A 23126-nucleotide genomic window follows, 5' to 3' on the forward strand; every position below is an offset into this window, starting at 1 on the left:
CCAGCCTTGCATCAATTAAACTCTTTCTTTACTGCAGTGCCATAGTCTTTATTTGTGCAGTGGGCAGGAAGAACCCTCTGGTGGTTTTAACCTCATCGATCCCACAATATAGAATAACCAAAAGATCAAAGATCATGCTTTATAACATGCCATTTTAATTCTGAAAATGTGTTGGACGCCTCAGGCTGCATCACAAGTATCTCAACTTCCTGTTCTGTCACCCAGTTCAATTCTTTTTACTTTTCCCAAATTTTACTATCTCCTTTCTCCATAATTATTCCTAAAATATTCTTCTGTAAACAAACTGAAACTGAGAGAGATGGGGAAAAGGCATGTAAAGTAAATCAGTGTATCCAAGAAGAACTGGCTCATGAACTGGTGTTTGGGAGGGAATTACAATGGATAAGTAGCTTGTTAGAATGTTCATTCTTTTGCCTGAATCTCCAACTCTGCTCCTCCAACTGCTTAATTTATCCTCAGGGGAAAGAGAAGCCATACACTAGTTCTTCATTTGGATTAGTCATTTTCTAGCTTGACTTCCTCAGTTGCACAGATTCTCAGCTCTCTCACTTTTTCTTTTGTGGAACATGTCCTTTTCTTTAAATTTTAGACATTTTCCTTTTTGCAGAGGTTACTCAACTACATGTGTATGTACATATACGTAAACTAAGATGACATATTAATTTGTTAATAAAAATGAAGAAAAATAATGTTTGAATAGTTGTGTTATTCTCTGACTGTTTTAACAATGGTAGTGAATGGAGGCAGGAGTTAGCAGGAACAACAACTTGCAAAATGTGAGAATGTTTCAACTAAACTATGTTTTTTGCTGATGGTCTTATTAAAGTTGTACAGATGGTATCAGGCGGACGGTGTTCATTACAACTATGGTGTAATGATGGTCCCCAAAATCTTGTGCTCAACTTTTTGATTGCTTGTTCTTTGTCTAGGACCTGCTTCGGAACAGCTTTGGTATTTCCCGTTCAGCCAAGTTTCCCTTTCGCTGGTGCTTTCCTACACTGTGTCTTTATTACAGCGGGTATTTCTTTTCATCAGAGAATCTACCTCATCATATTCAGAAAGCTTACTTTAAACACGTTTATAGTTCTCTTGCCTTTTTTCTTTGTGTTTTTTAGAATGTGACTCCAATTTCAATTTTTTTGTTTCTTACATACATACCTTTTTATACATTAATTTTCTCTTTTTCCTTTGAGAAAACAATACTCTCAAAGAAGAAAAGTCACCAATTACTGATGGGGAAAATATTTTCTTTCTCCCATTATAATAAAGACACCAAGACACTTAAAACACACAAAAAGAAACAACTATTAATCTTACAAGGATTTAGAAGGTAGTACCCCCAAAATACTTAGAAAGCAAATTATTTTTGAATTCTACTACTCCAGCTGGACCCAGTGGTATGTGCCTGTATTCCCAGGCACTTGGGAGGATGTGGCAGGAGGATCACTTGAGCCCAGGAGTTTGAGGCTATAGTGAGCTATGATCATGCCTGAGAATAGCCACTGCACTTTAGTCTGGGTAACATAAGGAGACCCCGTCTCTAAAAAACTCTGGCCTCAGAATTTTGAGGAATTCAGTAGTGAACTCAATGGAAAACTGAAATGAATTCAAGAACTATTTATTGAGGCTTCTTATGTATAAGGCATTGTGCTAAATTCTGTGGGGGCTATACAAAGATATATACAAGATATACAAAACTGGCCTCCAAAACTAAATATTTCAGAGAAGGTACACCATGAAAAATAACTCTTGTACTAGACATGTAGAGAAAAATGCCATGAAAGCGCAAGAAAGCAAATAGTTAATTAACATTAGGATGAACTTAAAAGGTATTTTGGAGGTATCTGGCAGAGATTTTTTAAAAATGCATATAATTTTATTTCCTTAAGCTATTGAAATTTTGGGGTTGTATGTTACAACCTGTGGTTAATACAATGAAACTGACCAAATTGAACTGTGTGCTATTTCCTAGCACAGGATAAATATTTGAGTTGGGTTTTAAAAGCTGAGCCTTTGGGCAGAGGGAAGACGCTAAGGAAAGATTCAAAGGCAGGGAGGTACAGACTTACTGTGGTCCCTGTGGTACACTGTTACCAGGAACTTAAGAGTATATGCAGGAAGAGCTGGGGTGGGGAGAAAATGGGCTGGGGCTTGGGATACTCACTAGGAAATTCAGTTCTAGACACAAGCCTGTTATGAATAGACTTCAATACCAGGTTAAGGAAATGGATTTAATTCCAGAAACTGTTTCAAAGTTCTAACCCTGAAATGAGTAAAACATGAATGACTCCATTAAATAAAATGTGGAATGAAAGAGAAGACAGAAATATTGGGGGTGTTTAGAAGCATTATTGAATATCAGGAAAATCATAATAAATCCTAAAGTTAAGAAAGACTGATAGGCTGATGCCATGATAATCTTGATTTTTACTGATCCCTGCAAATATGGAAGAAAATTTGCATATTTTCAGCATCAGGCCAGCAAACTTATACCAGATAATGACAAAAAAAATTGTTTTCATCAGTTTTCTTGGGAGTGCTCATGAGTTTTGACTGATCATTTGAACACGTGGAATAAGGTACTATCTAATTTCGGTGCCTCGAGGGCTCGTGCAGATCACAGAATCTTGCTCCTGGTGTTGGATAGTTTTTCCCAGAGCAGTAACAGCTGTCCCTGAGCCGTGTCTGTTTTCTCTCTGTGACATCTTAACTACATACATTTTTAAGGTGGCCGATTTGAGAAAACACATGTGATCCCAAAGAGAGGTTTTTTATTTTTTTCTCTGCAAAGCCAACTAGCTCTTGCTTGGCTTTCTAGATCAAGAATAAAATATAATCAATATGACATAAATAGATTTGATGGTTGTTCCATGCTGTCTTGGTCACTCACTTATAAGAAATTGTCGAAAGTGTATTCTTTTCACTTTTTTCCTTTTCACAAATGATTTTCTGGGTCAATTAAGTTTGCATAAATGCATCTCATTGCCACCTTCAGAGTGAAATTCAGGTTTAATATATTCTACATGAGGGCAGCAGGCAGCTGATGAGCAAGTTGTGCTTATTCTGTGTACCTTGATAGGATTCAACTTTGGCCTGGATGAGGGGAATTTGTTTTTCCATGCAGGGCACTTTCATGAGAGTTTCCGAAAAACAATATGCTCTTGTCAGAACAGAATGCAGTTCTTCTAAAACTGGGGCTGAACTACATTTTACCCTTTTAAGGCCAGGAGATATTATTATGCAGCAAATTTAGCCTATGATTTATCTTAAAATAAAAAGGAATCATCACATATAACCCTCACAAGAGCTGGGTAACGTTAAAAATGAGAATACATTTCAATAACAGTACTAATAATAGCTTCTACTTTTTGGCCTCTTGTATATAAGAGATGGCACTCAGCACTGTCCCTTATTTACTCTCCACAACAAGCCCACAGGCAGGCATTAGTTTTTCAGTTTTAAGATCGAGAAACAGGCAGGCATTAGTTTTTCAGTTTTAAGATCAAGAAATAAAAAGAATTTTATTCTTTATCCACCTTGAACTCATGGCATTGTTTTTACCACCGGTTACCTCTCTGACATTTTCCTATGTCGACTTTTCTTTCCACTTTCAGATCATCCCTTTGTAGCCTTAGATCAAACTAATCCCTTCTTGGACCCGAAATGTCGGTTTTACTGAAAATTCTCTCCTTTAGGCCTCTTGTTTCTTGTCCTTGATAATCTCGTCTAATCTTAGGATAGCTAATGGTACTGACCTTAATTGCTCTCAATCCAGGCATCTCCCTTTCCTCACATGCCTGGTCCTCTTCTATTATATAATAAGTGCGGACCAGATATCTGACCTGCATATTCTGCCAGGGTCCCAAATAACATCCACCACTAGATTCAACATCATTCTGACAAAACAAACTTTCCCTCTTGACATCACTAATTCTGTTCATGGCACCAGCGTTCTCCGAGTCAAAACCTGAAGTCATTTTGACAGCTTCTGTCCCTTAGCTCCTAGAGTCACAGAGTCACTGACTCCTGTGGTATCTCTCCAGAAACATTTGCAACTATCTTTCCAACATCTGAGACTCAAATGTCAATAACTGTTATGTTTATATAGCTCTTTAAAATAAAAGAAGCTCCCACAGATACTATTTCTTATAATTTCCACACTAACCTCACAGATACAAAAACCGAGGTTTCAGAAACGTATGAATTTTGTTATTCAGTGTAGAAGCGAAGTGAGGACTTGATCCCAGGTCTTCTGATTCCTGTTTCCAGGTGTAATAGTCCAACAACTGCCTGTACCTTCATGCGTGAGGTACAGCAGGTACAGCTGCCTCAGACACAGTTTTTCCACTGCTCCAATGCAGCTTACGTAATCACTAATAGTGACTGTCTAATAATCATTGTTAAATGACATCTTTTTTAAAACACAGATCTGATCACATCACTCTCAGTTCAAAAATCTGTCAGTAGCTTCTTACACTGAAAAAGGTTCAAATCACTTAACCTGGCACTCTCCAGTTTGTTTCCAACACCATTTTGAAACATTGCTTCCCATATCCTCCCATACACCAGCCAGGCTGAACTATTCTCGGTGTTTTTGTTTTGTTTTGTTTTTGAGACAGGGTCTCACCCTGACACCCAGGCTGGAGGGCAGTGGCGCACATTAGACTCCAGCCTGGGTGGACAGAGTGAGACCTGGGCTACAGGCGCGTGTCACCATGCCTGGCTAATTTTTGTATTTTTTTTGTAGGGATGGAGTTTTGCCATGTTACCCAGGCTGGCCTCAAACCCCTGAGGCTCAACCTATCCTCTTGTGTAGGCCTCCCAAAGTGCTGGGATTACAGGAGTGAGCCACTGCACTTGGCCCTACTCTTAGTTTTTCAAATATGCTTGAAGCATTTGCCTGCATTCCTCTGCTTAGGCCATGCCCCCTGGAATGTCTTCTCTGCCTTTGAAAATGCTGATTGTTCTTTCTTTTATTCATTAATTAACACCAAAGCATTGATGGAGCAATAGTGTATCAGGGACTGGGCTAGGTACAGAAAAAAGCCGGTGAATAAGGCAGGAAGGATCCATTTCTCAAAGGGCTGGAAGCATTAAGTTTCAGAACAAATGCCATACTCTCCACAAAATAATCCTTTCCTGATACCCTCGGCCGGAAGTGAGGACTTTCTCTTCTCAACAGCCATAGAACACTGAGGAAACCTCGATTATAGGATTTACCATAATCTGATTGGATTACAGTTATTGAGGCATGTGTCTTATCTCTCATACTGTGTTATAAGCTCCATTTTTGATAGCGACTCTATGGATCTCCCTATTTATCCCTCACAGCATGTAGTACAGGACTTCTCATTTAACAAGACCTCAATAAACAAATATTGGAATAAATAATTTCTCTCAGCTTCTATGAGTATGAGGTTGGGGAGAGCCTGCCGCATGCTCCATTCACACACAAACAGCAGAGGACACAGTGAGCACACACTACTCCCACACACGCTCACCAGATGGTGAACATAACATTATTTTAGGCAACAGAACTGTCAGCTGACATCCAGGGTCCCATGATACTTGCCTCCATCCATTTAAAGAGACGTTTGAGACAGAAACTAACCCAAGATTTCTGGATATCAGAGTGCAAATCTGTTCAGAGAGTACACTTTTCTGTGTCAATAAACAGAGAGCAGGATTAACATCTCCTCCATATGCCTGCTTTTCTGACCTCAGAACTAGGAATTCGCTATATTCCTCACCATGATTTGGGACTGGTTTTTTTTCTTTAATAATTAACACAAGTTACATTCGGTTATATTTACTCTTTTTTGGTGTACAGGTCTATGAGTTTTGACAAACGCTTCTGTGTAACCACCACCACAATCAAGACAGAATAATTTCCATTGTCCCCCACCAAAAAATTCCCCTTCATGATACTTTGTAGTCAAACTCTCCTCACCTTTAATGCAGACGTCTTTCTCCACCTGCATAGTTTTGTTTTCTCCAGAATGTCACATAAATATAAAAACACCTAGCTGTTTCAGTCTGGCTTCTTTAATTAGCATAATGTACTTGATATTCATCCCTGTTATTGTGCATATCAATACTTTGTTCCTTTTTATTTCTGGACATTGTTTCACTGCATGAATGTGCCACTGTTTGTTTATTCATTTACTAGTTGAGGGACTTTTGAGTTATTTCCTATTTTTGGAGATTATGAATAAAGCCACTATAAATAGGTTTTTATGTTATCATAGGTTTTCTCATCACTTAGCTAAATAAGAGTGGTCATATAGTAAGTGAATGTTTAACTTTATAAGAAACTGCCAAAATATCTTCCATGGTTTCTCTACCATATTTTGTATTCTCACTAGTAACATAGTAGCATTCCAGTTGCTTCACATCCTTACCAACACTTGGTACTGTCAGGGCTTTTTTTTTTCTTTTTAGTATATGGTTTATTTATTTATTTATTTGAGACAGAGTTTCGCTCTGTTGCCCAGGCTGGAGTGCAGCGGCACTATCTCGGCTCACCTCAACCTCTGCCTCCCAGGTTCAAGTGATTCTCCTGCCTCAGCCTTCCAAGTAGCTGGGATTACAGGCATGCGCCACCACGCCCAGCTAATTTTGTATTTTTAGTAGAGACGGGGTTTCTCCATGTTGTTACAGGCTGGTCTCGAACTCCTGACCTCAGGTAATCCGCCTGTCTCAGCCTCCCAAAGTGCTGGGATTACAGGCATGAGCCATCACGCCCGGCTTTTTTTGCTTTTTCTCTGCCATTCTTAGTATATAGCGTGGGATGGAATTTTAACATTTCATCTTTTTAGAACCAAAATATTTCTACTTTGATACTCAGCCCACATTCAGTTTTTCCTCCTCTCCCTTCATTTGGTTATTTGTATTAGCTCTCCCGCTAGACTGAAGGTTTCTTTGTGGGTAAGTCATCTTTGTATACATGAAGCTCTGCCACCCCATCCCAAGTGCAGGGTTTTGCAAATAACACATGCTACTTAAATAAATGCTTCTGTGTGATCAGATTAGCTTAATACATACAGTGACACAATTAATACATCCAAAGGCTAACCTAGCATTGGCTAATTTTGTCAATTGTGGAACACCAAAAGAATTTTAATAAAACTGTTTACTTCCTTCCCTTTTCATGAATTTTTCCATTTTCATTTATATGTCTGAAAAAACAGATTTCTGTTTTCTTGCTTTAACAAGGGCTAAATTGGAAAATATATTTGGGATTGTGAAATATTTGTGTAACAAATTTCTTGTGCTTATACAGAAGACAAGATTGCTCTCACTGATACTTAAGTAAGAAATTAAGAATTATTAATTAATTAACTTCACAAATTAGATCACATATATTTCAATGTGTTTTTTAGGCGAGAGAGAAGGAATTGGAATTACAGAGGGGACCTGATCTGTACTTACCATTTGTCAAGTGAGTTGGGGCCAAAAAGAGGTTGAGAGTCACTGATGAAGACTCAAAGAATCTTGAAAATGGAAAGGTTCTCAGAAGATACAGAGGCCAACCTCCCATTTATTGAAAGAATCCTGGCTATAGCATCTGGCTTCCACCATTGGTAAGCTCACCACTTCATACAGCACCAATTCATACATCCTTACAAGCAAGAGACTCAAAACAAAACAATAAATAAAAGAAACATGGGGGAGGCAACTTCTTAACTGAACTTTCATTTTTCTGTAACCTTATATTATGTAAACTTTCTGTAGCATCTACAGAAATCTAAAAATGGAGATTAGAATCTCTTGTGGCAGAAAATAAGTTTGTCACTACATCAACCAGCCACATGGGAGTTAATCTCATTAACTTTTATATCACAGGATGATGCATACTTTAGAGAGATGAGTTCAGTGGTAAATGACACGAATCTTGGAATTTCTTTACATTAATATCTACTTCTTCTGAAACTTCAGTTTTTGAATGGAAGTAAACCAACAAGTTCTAGTTGTGTATAGAAGAAAATTTGCATAAGTCTATAGAAGTCTACAGAAGAAAACTTCTTAAACATAGTTCATGAGCAGCATGGATTAGTTATCCTTCAGTTGGAAGGTTTCTTGGAGAACTAAAAGCAAGGGATTTCCTGACTGCAAACATTTCTCCTTTTATGGGCTAGCATCCTCTGTGTTGGTTTTGTATCACTGTCTAGATCTGATGGAAACTCATTCCCAGAATTCCCTTTCCTAAATCGTTCTTCATTCCAGTTGGCTGCAAGGGAAATTTGTGTGACCTTTGGAAGGTAAAAGTGAAACAACAGCATTCTTGCCTGAAGGTCAGTGTAGTCAACAGGTGCAGCTCACTGACCTCCCAGCTCACCTTGTCCATGTCAGGCAGCAGCCAGGCTGCCGGACCTTTGGTTCCCCACAGATCTCCTCTTTTGGTTTCTGGGCCAGGTGCACGAATGGCTTTGCAGTGAAGAGTGCCAGTCCCTTTCAGGCTGTTCAAGTCAGGGTCATTGAGGATGGAGAAGTATGAGTCAAATACAAGTTCCAGTTTATCTTTATGGGTTTCATTTTCTCCTGCAGGTTCTAGTTTGCCCTTGCTCAGCTCTACTTCAAATTCAGCTTTTCTTCCCAATTGCCAGCTCTGCTAACCTATGATGACTTTAGCTCCATACCAGATGTGAAAGCAACTGCAAAGCTCCCACAATTGTGCAAGGTCTAAAACTGAAACTAAATCCATTATTCCATATTACCATAGTGGTTCTGCTTCTCTAAGTGATAGGGATTCCATTAAATCATTTCTATTCAGAATACGTACTGGGTTACAAATATTCTTTTGTGCATGCCTTTCTTTTTTTAAAATGTATGATACTGTCAAATGAAATAGTACTAATGTACTGAGCCTAAGTATGTTATTTTATTCTCTCTTGTTTTGGGAATAGGGACTTGGAATATGCTCTTTCACACAATTCCTCTCGAAACTGGTAAGCTGAGGAATTCGGAGTCTGCTCCATAACCGGAGAATACAGAAAAACTAACAATTAATTTGAACTTCAGTGTAAAAATGAGTTAAAAACTACCTGAGTGAATTAGCTGTTTCTTTGAAATATGTTTTAATGTGACACTTGGAAAGTTATATCACTCATGATGAAATCTAAACATTAACATTTTGATAACAGGCTGGGCATGGTGGCTCACATTTGTAATCTCAGCACTTTGGGAGGCAAAGGTGGGAGGATCAGTTGACCCAGGAGTTTAAGACCAGCCTTGCCAACAAAATGAGACCCACCTCCTCTAAGAAAGAAAATTGAAACCAATTTCAGTTAATCAATTTTTATCATAATGTATGTGCATTGAGAATAAACAAATACTGCCATGAAGCACTTCAAACTTTTTACTTAAATTCCTAATGTTTTATATAATTTCTGAAGATTTTATGGTCTTTAAAGACAGAGATGCATCTTCTCATTTTTACATCCTCCCATACTGGCACACAGATAAGTCCTTATTAAACATCAATTGAACTAAGTAAAGAACACATTTCAGCTTCCTGTTTTTTACAAAAAAGAAAAGAGCAGCAGGGTATGAGCAAACAACCACAACCAACTACATCCTCTGATGCTTTTCTCACTATTATATAGAAACTCCAGCAGGAAACCACTGCTATATCCTTTTCACCACTATAGCAAAATCTTATGAATTGCTGGCAAGCATAAAACAGTTCCATTGACATCACATAAACGTTTGTGACAATTTATACTCACCACACTCAAATGCTGTAAAACATCTTAACAATGTTTCTTAAGGACAAATTCTCAAGGAAAAATAATTATGTACCTTAACCACGTGTTTGGAGTTTAATTGTATGAAAAAGCAATAAGCACTATTGAAACTTGATTCCCCTCTCAATGTAGCTGATGTTTACAAAAAGCCCAAAAAACTGACAAGTGTTAAAATTCCTCATATGACTCAGACTTATAAAGATTTCTAACAAAGATGTATTAACAGCTACTCCAAAATAACGAAAGTACTAATTTTTTCCTTTTGTATTCAAAATGACCCAAGAATTACACATTTCTAGCTATGAAATGTAGAACCCCCTTTTTTCCATTCTCACACATTATGCACTCATATGTACCTCAACATACATTTTAAATTTGTAACATGAGCCTTGATAATGCATTTTATCAATGAAGGGGCCTTCCATTGAAGATCTCTTAGTTGTCCAAGAACTACAAAGACAAGATGATGGCAGAAGTCCAGGCCTTTCATTCAAGGGCTTTAACTTCAATGTGAAACATAGACAAATATACTCATTTTACCCAGAAGTCAGAGGTCTAGAACTCTGTAGCTTTCTTGCATGCCCACATTACCTAGCCCATAAGCTCTCCCTAGGGTATAGGGCTAAATGACTACATGCGTAAATGAATGAAGGCATACATGCTTGGTGATGATGAAGAGGGGGAGATAAGAAGGGCCCGTTTGGGTTCCAACAATGGCAGAAGGGGCCTAAAATTCAGAAAATAAACCCATGAATGAAGAAGAAAACAAGCAAGATTTAAAAAAAACAAGTGGTGGGGCATCCGAGCTAGAATTGATCTTAGGGATTTCTGGACCAGCCCTCTCATTTCTAGAGAGAACCTGAGGTGCCGTGGGCAATGAGATGACTTCAGGTACCACTCTCAGGGACTGTGACATTTGTGTACCCATTTCATGATTTTAGCCTCATGTGCTTCCTATCTAAACCATTTTTTCTTTTACTCAATTTTCCATTAAATTGACTTTAACTAGTGCACTGGTTGAAAACATTAGCCTTGTCCTAAAAAATAATATATGTGAAATTACAGGTTTGATGTATTGGTTATATTATTTTTCATAGCAAAAATTTTTAAAAATATATTTTGAAATGTGTTCTGAACATATTTCTACATTTAAATAAATTCATAAGTATTAAAATCAAAAGGAAGTCTGTATACTACCTGAGATCCTCTCACAGGTCGCTGCCGGAAATCTGCACTTTGAAAAGCAGTGCCCTCTACTGTGTTACCTCTGGAAACAAAGGGTTTGAATTCTGAAATGACATGAGGTGGTAAAGACATTCCAGAATGATTGAAAGGATCCAGTTATAAGACTAATGCCTCTAGGTGACTTCTGTCCATTTTCTTTTACTAGAAAAAAAAAATCAATCGCTTATTAAGGAACTAAAAAACTAAGGCAGAAATCATGGCTTTTTTCAGTTATTGGATTTTCACCTTCCAAATGGACAGACAGGTCCTCCTCCTACCAAGTACCATTAATTCGTTATAACTATAGTTTTAAGAAGGAATTTGTCTCAAATGGGCCTCCTGTGCGTAGATTACCTTTTTTTTTTTTCCATTCCATTTGCAATGAGAACACTTAGCTGTAAGCTATAATAAGGAATCGCTTAACTTTCATAAGTAAATGAATGTCTATGATTAAAACATCAATCACGGAAACACTAGTTCTATAAATAGTTTCTAGGTCCAAAGTCCATAGGCAGTTAAACAAAGACACATGTTTGTTTTTTCTTGTTTGTGTGTGTGTGTGTGTGTATGTATGTATGTGTGTGGGTGTGCACGCACATGTGTCATAAGAAAAGCAATTGGTTTTTCTTTTGAGAAACAAAGAAATGTTGTTTGCTGGACACATGTGTTACCTGGTATCTTGATAAAAAGTTATGTTTGCCAATTTTATCACCTATGCGATGCTCTATAAAATTTTAACCTAAAATACCTGTCCTTGAACTCATCCTGTTTTTTTTTTTTAATGTCTTATTGCTGATTTAGAAGTTTCACATTTGTTTTTTAAGCAATACAAGATGAAATCCAAGATAGAAGACAGAAGTTCATAAAATCATACTGAGTCCTTACATTTTGACCCACTGTGATTTGCATCACCAACAGAGTCCTGCGGTGCAGCATAGGGGTGAGGCTCATGGCCTTTGAAGTTGGACAACTGAATTCACACAGCTCCATTACCATCTGTGGGACTTTGGGCAAGTTATCTATTTCCTCATCTCTAGAATGGGGAATTATTAATGTGCTATTATTTAATAGTAATAACAAACCTCAGAGATTTCTTTAAAGGAGAAGTAGTTTTAGCAAGACGCCAGTGGCAGATAAGCCTGAAGAATAAAATTTTGAAGGATTTTTACATATCTATAGTCTAACCCTCACCCATTTCCTTTGGAAAGTAGATGGATATATATGGATACACGTGTTAGGGTTCTCTTATGCTCTAGAATCAAGATGGCAAAGTGCCTCAAGTGTTTTTTTGTTTGTTTTGTTTTGTTTCTTGTTCCTTCTTTAATGAATTTTAAACCCTCTTCCTGCATGTGTTTAGCTGGTGTTTCATTCTTTTCCACTCATCATCATTAATTCTACAATGGAGGCTCCATTTATTTTATTTCCCCTACACCACCATTCTCTGTGCTCCAAAGCAAAGGAGGCTCTCCTCCCAGTCGGGGAAAATACACAGAGATGGAATCACTTACTAGGCATTCCAGAGGCATGAATTACCACTTAAACTTCCAAAGTTGAAGCCCTGGAGAGGGAGACCAATGGAGAGTGGTGAGCACCTCCTCAGGATAAAAAGATAGCAAGAAGGCATGGGGTACTTCACAGAGCAGCTACGTAAACAGCTGGCTATTTACAGTACCATTGGAATGGGTACATTCTCCAATACTGATCTGACTCAAGATCATTCCCCAATGGTGGAAGAGCTTCCTGAGAGTCTAAGCAATTATCTAAAACAGTGGCCCTTAAACAGTCTTAAAATACACTCGTGTATCACAAAGAGTTTATGAGCAATGATAAAGTACCAACGACAGCAAATTATTAAAGTATAATTTAGAGCCGTTTTCTCTAATGAATTATATTAACCTCAAAAATCAAGTTATTTCTATAATAATGTCACTCTCACTCATCTCACTGGCATGTGTGGATATTTTCTTGAATAGGAAAAAAAATGGAAATGAAGTTACACTGAGGTTCTGGTATCCTCAGGAGAAAGAAATTTCTTGTAGTACACAGACCGAGCAGACTCTTAATAAGAATTCTACATCTTATATCTGTTCCATTTTTGTCACTTCTGCTACCCTCTGCTACTTAGTTGTTTTTAACAGAATTAAGTCAAAAATGCACATGTCTGTGACTTTATTTTCTACAACATTAGGGAAGTGGAGTATGGGAAAGACGTATACTTTTCAAGTTAGCCTGGCAGGGAGGAAAGGAACCCAGGTGTGGCAAGCAGGTGGTGAAGCTGTGAAGAGGAACGGAAATGAAGCTGAATTGCTCAGCATACAGGAAGGAAGAAAGAGGTACAGGGCTTCTTGGTTAGGACAGAGGAGGGACCCAGGTTGTTAGGCTACCAGGGGAATTCTCTGAGATCATGACCAGGAAAACAGCTCATTCTAATTTTGTTGGACTACATTTATTACTAAGCTTATTCCCATCATCTGGGAATTATTTGAGAGTTCAGACTATGTATTATTCAATTTTGAGTCCCTAGCACACAGAACAGGGATACACACACACACACACACACACACACACACACACATAAAGTGCTCGATACATATATATTAAATGATCCAAAGAATTCACCTTTCTTAAACCAGGGCCTTCTGCCAACCCCATTTCACATTCTATCTCTCACCTCCTAAATAAATTCCTATTTCCAGTTGGAGGAAAGCTTTGATTCAATTTGCAAAGTAAAAGGAGCTGACATGCCCTCAATCCAGTCCAGCTCAGGTTATTATCGTTTCCCCTCCCTCTCGGAGACTCAGATTTCATCACTCAAAAGCCACAAACCCCACAGGGAGGATTTTTTAAAAACCTATCATTGTAGTTCTAAACATCAAAATAGCCACCAGGGGAATAGCAGAACAGTTTCTTCATAAAAGAACATAAACATTTCAGTGAACTAAATTTGTGTTTTAAATGGCACTTTCAGAAAAATAACTTTAACTCTAAAGACTTTTAACACCTATGGTCTTTTATATATTATCAATTCATTTTAGGTGACAGGATGCCTGATACTTAAACACGGTCACCATTCTATAAGGAAATGCCACTCTCTCCAAAGAAAGCGTAGAGTCAGTGTGGCACTGTGTCCTCTGTTAGTTTCGATCAGTACTATTCTCGGCACTGTCTTTAAGTGAAGTTGCTGAAGCACCGGCACTTTAGGATTAATAATTAGATGAGGGGATGTTTTTAGAAATAAAGTAGGAGGCACGAAGTGGGGGTGGTATGCCGCGAAGTGTGCATGAGGAAGGAAAGTGGCAGCAGAAGTTGAGAAGGCATGAGAGATTTCAGAGCGCTATGAAGACAGCTTTCCCTATGGAAGAGATCTGCCTGAGTTTTCCATCTTGTTGCCTCAAAAGGGCATTTGTCTTTGTTTGCAACATGAATAAATCAACCCTGATGCAGTCATCTCATTTTTTAGCCATATTAACATAGCACAAGTGGCCAGACTGTGCAGTGATCTGCCTAGCCTCAGAGAGGGGTTGCAAACACTGCCTACTGCAATCAATAACTGAACATTTCTAGGCTATACAGAAATACAAGCTGGGACACGAGTTGATACTACTCCTGAAAGTTCATCTCAACTGCCAGGCCTGCTAAATAAAATGCAGCATTACTTGAAAGATTGAGATATACTCTGGACTTTCAGGAAGCTATGCAAGTTTGGCCTATATGTTAAAAATTATACATAAGATAAAGATATGGTGCATTTAAAAGTACATAAAGCAATCCAATGTGAGATTTCAGTCACTGGTCTTTACGGTAAAGAAAAAATAAATTACATTATTGTTAAAACTGCTAATATTTTTTATTCACCACTTGTGGTACAGTAAAAAGCAAGCAAGTACACAGATGAAAAACTCTGTTATTCTTTAACAGACTACGTTAACTCAATTTTAATTTATTAAACGTTCATAGACTCTACATATTTTGATATTGTAGAATTTTGAGACCCTCACTATGGTTCACGGGGGTTAACTGTATTTGGTGCCATTACCTTTCAGCTTTGTAGACACATCAATTTCACGAGTATAGTCATAGCATTTTGGAGCTCAATGGTACTTAGAGAACACCTAAGTAGTCCAGACTTTACAGACTCAATACCTACAGGTTTGAGGTAGTAACACAATGAATTGAAGCTGTTAGGCACAAGAGACTTATATAAATGCTCAATGTCAGTGAGACATTGAGAAGTGGGGACTACAGCAAAATAATGAAGTAGCATATATATCGCTGTTCAGCTCCAGCCTAGAGAATGTGGGTGAGGGCTTCATTTCTTTTTATATAATAGATCTGATGTTTAAACACTGGCTTAATTAAAAAATAAATACCTGGAGGTCACAGTTTTCCTGCTGGGTGCACAGACTGCCAATTTGCAATTCTGATTTGGTACGTACATCTCCAAATCTGAGGCCCAGACAGGTAAAGTGAAGTATACCAGGTCTCTCAGATGCTCACAGCAAAGCTTTCTTCTACTCTGAGAATCCACTTGGGTAGACAATCCCTCATGTGAAAGGAGACTGTAGTGCATTTTCACTCACTTAATTAGAGTTCAGCCCCTTACCCTGACAAAATGATAGACTTCTGCTCTCTGACTGTTTTCAGAACATGTTCGACATGAAAATAAGAACAATCATCCATACCCACTTGTCATAAGCAATTTTTACTCAACCAAGGATGCAGGTGAAAACAAACATGCATTTACTAACTTTAGCCCCGAGTAAAATTTTTACTGGAATTTAAAATTCTTAATTTTAATTAACAATTAAAATTTTAGCTGCTTCATTTTTACCTGCATTTTTCAAGAAGAAATACCTTGTAGAAAAATTCAAAGAAAGGCATGCTTAATTAACAATATGACTAAGTATAAATTTAAGAATCATGCTACGTATAAAACAAATTAGAAACAGGTCTTAAGGATTACGAAAGTTTTGCTGCAATCACGGAGCTGTAAGCCATGCTTTGAGTGGATTGAGAAACTAATTTGGAGTGAAGGAATGAGCATTTCAAAGTGATGTCATGACAAAAGCAGAGAGCAAGCTCCAAGAAAGTGGAACTCACAATGAGTCAAATGTCTTTTGCATTTTTGAACAATTTTTTAAAAAAATGTATGCTGAGAAAGCACATTCACATTACAGAGTAAAAAGGAAGAAATACAAGAAAAACTTCTATGTTATATTCAGCATATCTGTCCCATACAGTCATAATTCAGAATAAAGACACAGAGGCAATGCAAAATTTTAAATCTTGATAATATTTGCAGGCTGTTACATTTTAGAAAAACTGTCAACAAGAATTGAAACAAAAAATGCTCTGATTACTCAGAAAATATAGTTCACACAAACACTTTACTCCCTCAGGCATTTCATTTAACCAAAGTTATACATTATAAAGAAAGAGAGGAGTCTCCCATAGACACAATATGGTTATTTTAATTTTACGCTATTTAGAAATCATTAACAACTGATTTCTGAAAAACAATCAAGAATCTATTAACATAAAGCATCTGATTATTCTTCATAAACCAGATCTCCCACTTGGATGGACTATTTGCAATTCAAGTTTTAAAAAAATTATCTGTAACTCTTTTTTCCTCTAGAAAATTAACAGATGCAAACGTGATTGTCAAAGGAGCTTTGGAGATAGATCTCCGTCTGTCCATTACTTAATTAGCAACAATGCTGAGGTCCCCGGAGATGCCTGACACTGAGTTTTTACTCTCTAGCCTCCAGAATTTTTTTAAGGGTTCTCTTGCTTCTGTAAGGGTCACAAGGCTGTGAATCCTGACTAAACCAATCTTTTAGAGGTGGCTTGGTATCCACACTATTTAGGATCCAAGAATTAAAAATTTTAAATGGAATCTGGTGTGTAAGGCCAATAAATTGTCTTGTCTTAGATCACCCAGCTGATCCCCACGATATTTCTGCTACACTAGACCCTTGGGACAGAGATGAGATCATGGCATTGTCATTTAGGCAGACTTACTGAATTGACTCTCAATTTTGGAGGAAGGGGTGCATAGTAACTGATTCTCCTCCCTCACCATGGAGAGGACTCTTGGACGTTGTCTTCAGGTCCTGGTCATTTTCCCCTTAGCCAAGAATTAATGGGGAATTAGAAAGAGGAGTTCTGGATTTTCAGCTTCAGCTCTATTAGTGACTAGAAACAGTTATTAACTTCCTTGGGACTTATCTGTAATCATTTTATTTCTTTGTAAATAAAGGCAGTGGTTTCCAAATCTGGGTACTGGAATCCTTTTGGGACCTTTATAAAAATACAGATTTCTAAGCCCCACCTCCAGATTCAGATTCAGATTAACATCATTTATAACTGCCTGGTAATAATAATTGGGGTCCCAGATTATGCTGCTAGCTTCAAAATAAAGCCAATAATTTAATTACCGACATGAACGATTAGAAAGCTGTTACTATGTTGCCAACTCCAATATGCCCAGTTAAAAAGCTGTGAAAACTTTTCTCACTGGCATTCAAGACAGTACGTGATTTAAATTGTAAGAGTATATACATTTTCTCCCTGAAATTCAGTAATTTCAGAATTTCAATCCAAATGCAGACTCTAAATGTTTTTATTATTCCAGACTTGATGCTTATGTGAAAAAAGTTAGTTTATCACTAATTTGAACACGCTGATATGGACAAGAAAGAGGTCCAAGTAATTTTTTTTTAAAAGCAAAGTGCCATATTTGGTTGCACTCCAACTAATTCAAGCAGACAAATCTCTGACTTAACTGGCACTGTTCTTCTGTTTAAAGGTATAGCTTCATATAAAAGGGTGTCAATATCACAAAATTGTTCTATTCCAGAGAAAAGACAGTGAGAGCTGAATGAAGCCCACCAAGAAAATGTTCAGGAACACAAGTAAAGGTTTTCTTCTCTAACTTTTCCTCAGAATAACTGTTTTCCTCAGAATAACTTTTAGGGGAGAGCAAAACACAAGAATAAAATGTCTAAAAATGCATACAAACATATTTAAATATCTAACTAAGAAGACGGACAAGTCACAGAGCAACTGACGAAAAGAAAATATGGCAGATGCTGCCCTTCCTTCAGGAGCTCATGGCTACCAAGCGATCTGGTTCATCTTCACAGCCTGTCAGTTCCTCACATGACCACCTCAGCCTTCTGTGCCAACTATTGTAGTTGCATTCTGAGAAATGAAATAATCACGCCACAATGTGGTGTATATCGTAATGTCAATAGTTCAACAGCAAGATTCAACTGAACAAGGCCTAACCAGTAAATTACTGCAAAATAAATAAAAAGATGGCAGGGAATGGCAGATTTATGATATTATGGCCACTCTGGCTAGATTTTCTTAAAGTAGCAGTATTAGGAAAATAGATCTTAGTCATAAAATAATTAACAACTCAAAAAAGATCAAATATACAGAGACAGAGAATAAAACAGTGATTACCAGGGTGAAAATGGTCAGGGAGGAAAAGGGGACATCCAGGTCAAAGGATACAAAGTAGTAGATATAAAAGATGATGTATATGTTATTTGGTTCCACTACAGACACATCACCATTTTACTATATATATACACACACACATAATGTATATCTCTTATAACATGTTGTATACCTTAAATATACACAATGAATTTTACTTTTTTAAAAAGTAACTCACGTAATATTTCAGTCCATCAGAAATTCTACTGCAATTCTCTTCCCCCAACTTGATACTTATTTTTTCTTTTCTTAATGATTCTTCGATATAACTGCCATTACTCCACTCATTCTTTGCTTCCTCCTTCTATAGACACAAAATCAGCACCCCTTCCTCACTGCCCATCCAGATCCATCCGTCTTTTATAAACTAACTCAAGGTTCCCCTCCTCCTTAAAGTCTTTCCAGACTAATTCAGTACCCAAGGATCTTGCTCTTTGACTTTACTGTCATGCAGTCAGTAAATCATAAGTCTTGCCTTCCTCAATCAGGCAATTATGCTATTCAGAATATTGCGGAAAATGCTTGTCTATCAGATCTGTCAGATCTCTTGGTCGGCTCTTGGCATCTCGCAAACTGGGAGCATCTCTTCTTTGTATCACATAAAGCAGGAGCTTTCAGACTTTTTGGAACATAATGTATAATGAGGTATAAATTTTACATCACAGTCCATTATGCAGGTGTGCACACACACTCACATATATGTATATATATTTAAGGAATTTCATGAACAATACTTACTCTTCTGTTTCACTCTTTTATTTTTCAAAAATAAAAATGCTGATCAGACCCACTAAACTGACTTCACAGTGTGTTGGTTTGAAAAGCACCATTCTTGAAGGGCACTTAACGATTACCATGGGATTACTGTAACTATTTCTCTCATTTAAAAAATAATTTTTAAAAATGTATGTGGCCTTTGGGGTCTCTTTAGCGTGTGTTTCTGAGTTACTTGTTTGCTCAGTCTGTTTTTTACACTATCATACGTTTGCCTTTTGGAGTCATCTAGGACATGTAAATACTTAGAATATATATTATTTGTAATTCTTTTCCCCTGAACTCTATTCTCATAAAAGTAAGAATCTTTGAGTTTTTATAACTCATTTCTATAAAATTCAAACCTCTGCTCCCTCATTCTCTCTCTTATTTTTCCAATATGCAAAGTAGGTGGTAGACATTTGTGGATGAAATATTTGAGCCAAAAAGAATTAAGACTTTTCCCCGTTTAAGCAGCCTATTGTAAATTAAGGTAAATACAGTTTTCAGATATTTGAAGAATATAAATTTGGGTAATCTGAATACCATAGATCCTTAAAATGAATGCATTCACCTAAGTCACCCTGATAAAATGGTTTACTGACCAAATGAGTTGGTAGGCCTTTTGGACTTCAGTTTGTAGGTGGATCCTGCTGCCCTTTCCATTCTCATCTTGCCATCTTTACGTACTCACACTATTTTTCAACCACCTGGAGCTGCGTATTTTCCTTGGTCTCTGCTTATTTTGGTTCCCACGCCAAGAATGTCCTTTCCTCTCCTCTTCACTGGACTAGGTCCTCTCATCTTTCAGGTCCATGGGAAACTCTCCTTATTCTCTCCACCTCTACCCTGGCCTCCACAGCACCCCGTCAGGGCACTCCACCAGCGGTTACTGGCAGTGTCCCTCCCAAGTTTTGCAGGCTGAGACTATGTCTTGTTTATTCTTCTGTTCCACAATCTAGGACCATGTTTAGTCCAGGATTAAATATATGTTGAATGTATCAACCTATATTCACAAAAAAGTGAATAAATGAGTGCATAAATGGCAGGAGCAGCTGCCAATGAAAGAGCTCAAATATGAGCTGTGGCTTCTCTGAGCCCAATATTTTATAATTTTGTGATTCCAGGACCAATATTTCCATGCTTCCTGCAGGCTGCAGATTTTGCCACTGGAAATTCAAACGGTGAAGGATAGCTAGATCTAAATATAGTCTTTTAAGTATGTTGAGGCATAATTAAGAAAATGTTGCAGGAACAAATAATTAAGCATATTGGGCAATTCTTTTGAGGCAATTAAAACACTCAAATTTCAAAACAACTTGCTGGAATCCAGCCTGCCCTCCAATTGACACTGATCTGACTCATATAACGCTTCAGTCCTCTACTTCCCATGTGAAGCTGATGCACTTGTGATTTTGTCCTAATCATTTTCGTAGGAGTCTAGTTAGTGATTAGGTGAAGGCTCACCACACCACAATACACTGTACATAGCTCTCCATGAGTTCCTCTGCTGTTTCCAAAATAAATTTCAATCATATAACATCTAGACTTGCAATTGCAATTACTGGATTTTTTTTTCTCTTTTGAGTCAATAACCTATTCCCCTGATTAAAGACACACAAAACTTAAAAAGTTAAACACACACAAAAACTCGAAAAATGTTCTTTCTGCTTCTATTTCAAAAGAACATTCTCTAATGCAAACTCCTGTCTTTTGCAGATAGCAGCAGAGATTTTCTGCTTTGGGCTGTGACTCATGTACCTTTATTCCCACAATTGTTACTCAGGGCAGGCCAATGGTGAGCACAATGGGAAAAGAAAGAATAGTTTATAACTGGAAAATAAGCACATACGGGAGAAGCACACTCAAAGCATTATCAAAGTAAAATATGCAGCAGCACCAACAAGAGCAAACAAAAGCCCACGCAGGAGATGTGTAAATATTTCATGAAGCTAAGCCTTAATCAACCCTCTCTCCCAAATCTTGCTGGTGTTGTAAACACTTCAGTTTCTTCCAGTCCCACCATGACCCAGATACCTTGCAAAAACAAAATAAAAACATAGTCCAATGGATCTTTAAACAAATGTGTTGTGAAAATATTTAGATGGCGCATATCCACGTACTGCTTTAACCCAGAGGAAGAAGACACCTTACTCAAAGGTGGGTGCTTCTTGAGTGACTGCTCAGAGCTCCGTTTCTCCCCTCCCCCTCCAAGCCTTTTGCTCACCTCCTCGGCTGCTTTGTGGACATTCACATCATCTTAACCTTGAACTGTCTACACCCCAAGCGGTGATTTCTCCCAACGCCCCTCCAGCAAGCCCTTGAAACCTGGTCTGGATTCGATGCCTTCCCACCACCCAAAAATCACTTCCCAGTGGCATATTAAGTACCTCTCCTTTTTTTCCTCTTTCACTATCCATTGTTGCGTCTGAAATGTTGCTTACATCGTCTCCATCTGCCTGGAGAGCATGAAGATCTTCTGTGTGTGTTGGCTGACAGGCTCCTTCAGATCTCTTCTAAAGCCCATCTTGAAAGAACTGTTTATCGCCTCTAGTCTCTACCCTGATTTAATGTGGTTCCAAAGTTCGCCTCTATTAGTGAACAGGTCTCTACAACGATTTCCCTTTATCAACCCCTGCCCGCCCTTCCTCTTCTTTTTGCCTACCTCAAGAAAACCTATATACATACGAATGTGTATACACACACATACATAAATGCATATTTAATATATATTTCTATGGTGTTTTGACCTTAAAGGGGACAAGCATAGGAAAATGAGATAAATGTTACACACACACACACACACACACGCACACCCCATATTCGAATATTCGCAGTGTGCAGACCGGATTGATTATAAATCCCCCTGCCCACGATCAGCAGGCGTCTTCTCCCATTTACCTTCAAAGCCAGAGCCTAAGAGAGCAATGACCTTGCAGAGAAATTCATCACCTGCCAGAACAACTGCCCCTCCTAGAGCGCAGGATGGGACGGAGACAAGAGCAACAGGCAAAGGATCCCTGGGCAAAATGTGGGATCGAATCCCTTCCGCATCCCTACAGAGCACACCACCAGGCTCCGGTACCCGGCGCTGGCCGCCGGGCGTAGGTGCGCAGGGGGCGTCTTCTCCCACGGCCGCGGGTCTCCTACCTGGTCTTCCCGGCTCCGCGGCGCGGCGGGGCCACTGCCTGCGCTGTGGCGGGGGCTCCCCGTCGCATATCCCAAGCACCGTCTCTCGGCGCCACACCGATGGCTCCGGCGGGCCCGCGAGCTGAGGTCCTTCTCAGCCCGGTCCCGGAGCGAGCTCCGTGCGTTCAGGAACTGAAATTACTATGCCAAGAGCAGAGGAGGCGCGTAGCAGTCGGGCGGAGACCGAGGGGGCTGCCCCCACCGCGGGGCTGCAGACGCCGCCGCCGCCGCCCCAGCCGGGCGCAGAGCCAGTATGGAGGTGAGAGTTCACTTGCCCGACTGTTCATCCGTCAGGCCCGGGGTGCACCCATCTGTCCAGCGCTGCCCAGCCTGAGCATCCGAGAGAGGGGTGACAGCTTTGCAGGCGGCGGCGGCGGCGGCGGCAGCAGCAGCGGCGGCAGCAGGAGGCCGAGCTCCGCCCCCTCCAAACCCCCTCCCCCGCCTTCCCGGTCCTGGGGGAAAGTGTTGCAGCCTGGGCTGCTGAGCGCCGGGCCGGAGAGCTGGGAAAGGGCTGGTGGGTTGCGGTTCTGCACCCCTGGAGACCAGAGACAGATGGAAAGTTAAGAAGGGATTAAGGAAGAGGGCTGGGGGCCCAGAGCGATTTAACAGGCATTCTGGCCCTTGCTCCCTCCCACAGGTCACCAGACTCCATGGCTGAGTCTAGACTCTAGCAGAAGGTTTCCA

At 39.0% G+C, this 23126-nt stretch overlaps 1 protein-coding gene across 3 annotated transcripts in view; it reads right to left on the minus strand.

Annotated features, from left to right (window-relative positions):
- Positions 1–22801, minus strand: part of GPRIN3 (GPRIN family member 3) — a 67724-nt gene extending 44923 nt beyond the window's left edge. For 2 of the 3 annotated variants that reach the window (XR_004053243.1, XM_030916808.1), the window contains exon 1: positions 21644–21835. The gene's annotated coding sequence lies outside the window, so the exon portion shown is untranslated. Of the gene's footprint in view, positions 1–21643; positions 21836–22403 lie in introns of those variants that run through there. The other variant, XM_010376282.2, reaches the window with a different exon arrangement.
- Between the last annotated feature and the right edge of the window lie 325 nt (positions 22802–23126).

Source organism: Rhinopithecus roxellana, chromosome 2 (genome assembly GCF_007565055.1).
Source record: "Rhinopithecus roxellana isolate Shanxi Qingling chromosome 2, ASM756505v1, whole genome shotgun sequence".
Classification (NCBI taxonomy): domain Eukaryota; kingdom Metazoa; phylum Chordata; class Mammalia; order Primates; family Cercopithecidae; genus Rhinopithecus; species Rhinopithecus roxellana.